Here is a 2,536-nt window from a genome sequence, read left to right on the forward strand (position 1 = left end):
GAATCGATCTTCATGGACAACGCCTTTAGTTGAGCAGTGATAGTTGTAGTTGTATCCACCTCAAGAACTCCTGCTACCTTGCTCTGTGGCAATCTCTGGGCTGGATACTGATATTCATTAGCAGCCATCAGTTCAATTAGATCATAAGCTTCCTCATAGCTTTTTACCCATAATGCTCCACCTGCTGCTGCATCGAGCATGGGTCTGGACTGTGCTCCCAACCCATTGTAAAAATAATTGATGATCATCCAATCAGGAATTCCATGATGAGGACACTTCCTAAGCATCTCCTTGTAGCGCTCCTAAGCTTCATATAAAGATTCTCCTGATTGCTGCGCAAATTGAGTAAGAGCATTCCTGATTGCAGCTGTCTTCGCCATAGGGAATAATTTAGTAAGAAACTTATGAGCAAGATCTTCCCAAGTAGTAATTGAACCAGCTGGTAGAGAGTGTAACCAGCTCTTAGCCTAGTCCCTCAGAGAGAATGGGAACAGTCTTAGCTTCACAGCATCTTCAGAAACACCGTTGAACTTGAAGGTGTCGCATATCTCAATGAAATCCTTAATGTGCATATTAGGATCTTCCGTTGGAGAACCCCCAAACTGGATTGAATTCTGCACCCATTAAATTTTGCCAGGCTTGATTTCAAAGGTATTAGCTGTGATAGCTGGCCGGATAATGCTAGATTGAATGTCATTGATCTTGGGTTGAGAAAAATCCATTAAGGCTCTCATTCGTGCTGCTGGATCTCCCATTGTAATGAGTACCTGAAACACAAACAAATAAACCGTGAAAGTAAAAGAATCCTAGTCAGTGAACTATAATGACCACTGATGACAAGCACATAAACTAAAAATTAACACCGAGTCCCCGGCAGCGGCGTCAAAAACTTGTTAGGGCGAAAACAAGCGCTAATATTCACGCAAGTATACGCGTTCGCAAGTAGTATAAGATATAAATCAGATTCGTTCCCACGGAGACTGGTTTAGGTTAAGTTCAATTCATGCACCTATGCAATAATGTATGGTTATCGCTCAATGCTAAGACAAATAACAAATTGGGTTTTTATTAAACTAAGAGATTATATTAAATAAAATTAACTAAGAGAATTGAGGTTGAATTACTATATATGACAAACATGGGATTCTAACTTCATTAAATATTTCATTCGATAGCCTTATTGTTCTTAACCTTAGCATGTGATGGTGATGACACTAATCAGATAACACGAAACTGATAAATGCCAACTTTCGTTGCACGAGTACCATTCTACCAGACATCCACAAGAGAGATAGAAGCTGAATAGGCACCAATTATATTGAGACCCTATTTGTCTATAGAATTTGAAAACATAACGGTTTAAGCACAAGTTATCCATAATGATTACATAGGGCAAGTAAAACGGTTAGAGTTACCTACGAATCATGCATACACATACATGAAACTATGCTAGCATGGCAAGTTCTAAACCTCTATATTCACTATCACTTCAATAGAGATTAACACGCTATCTTATATGTTAACTATACATATAAGACGAATAAGCACAACCAATACTTGGATATCAATCAATCACCACACACCAAGATATCGAAACAAAATAATTATTGAAATCCATAAGTAAATCCGTTGGAACCCCATGACAACGATTAGCCCATAATCGAACTCATCATCACCATGGGTTCCAATGAAAGCATGGTATAAAAAAAGGTCTTAATAAACTGAATAATGATTAAAGTACGAATAAACGAGATCTAGGTTCAATAAGAACGAAAACGAGCATCCAAAGTTACAACTAATTCAAGAATCACAAGTTAAAAATAAGATCTTCTTTTTCGGAGTTGTTCTGTGCTTCTAGGTCTTCTCCTCGGTATCCCAATCTTCCCGGATGATGAAAACCCTTTTTTTAAGTATATATACGCCCCTAGTGGACCTGGACCCTTAAAATCGTCAAATTCCACTCAAAAAAGGCTTTTTCAGCAAAATCAGCGACCAGCCGCGCCTTGGGCGGCCACTCAGCTCTCCTGGGCGGGCGGTCAGTTCTCCTGGGCGGGCGCTCAACTCCTGTCTGGAAAAATTTCTGATGAATCTTGTTTTGGCCATAACTTGAGTTCTACTCGTCAGAATTAGGCGATTCAACTACCCACGTGAAGCTATTGAGATTCTCTACAACTTGGAAATGGCCTTGGCTTCCAATTCTGATCACTTTTCATCATATTTCCTTTAAAATCTCTTTTCTTCATTTAACTGATACCTCAAATACAATAACACAAAAACACATCAAAATACCAACAACTTGAGTCCAAAACTCCAATTTAAGCTTGTAATAAAGCATTCCAAGTGGATATAAAATCCATTTATCACTTTATTCCATGGTCTTTGCAGAACTCTTTCATGATCAAATTCTTGAACTCAATGGCATTATCACTTCTTATGATTTTTACATAGTCTTTGACCAATTTATCCAGTTGTTTGACATGATCAATCAAGATAGATGCAGTTTCACTTTTTGTGTGCAAGAAATACACCCATGTGT

At 38.3% G+C, this 2,536-nt stretch overlaps 1 non-coding gene across 1 annotated transcript; it reads left to right on the forward strand.

Moving 5' to 3' along the window:
- The first annotated feature begins 258 nt into the window (after positions 1 to 258).
- On the forward strand, positions 259 to 365 carry LOC141670100 (small nucleolar RNA R71). The gene has a single exon (XR_012554347.1). It is a non-coding gene; the product is annotated as a small nucleolar RNA R71 (small nucleolar RNA).
- The last annotated feature ends 2,171 nt before the right edge of the window (positions 366 to 2,536 follow it).

The sequence above is a fragment of the Apium graveolens genome, chromosome 6, assembly GCF_009905375.1.
Source record: "Apium graveolens cultivar Ventura chromosome 6, ASM990537v1, whole genome shotgun sequence".
In the NCBI taxonomy this organism is placed as follows: domain Eukaryota; kingdom Viridiplantae; phylum Streptophyta; class Magnoliopsida; order Apiales; family Apiaceae; genus Apium; species Apium graveolens.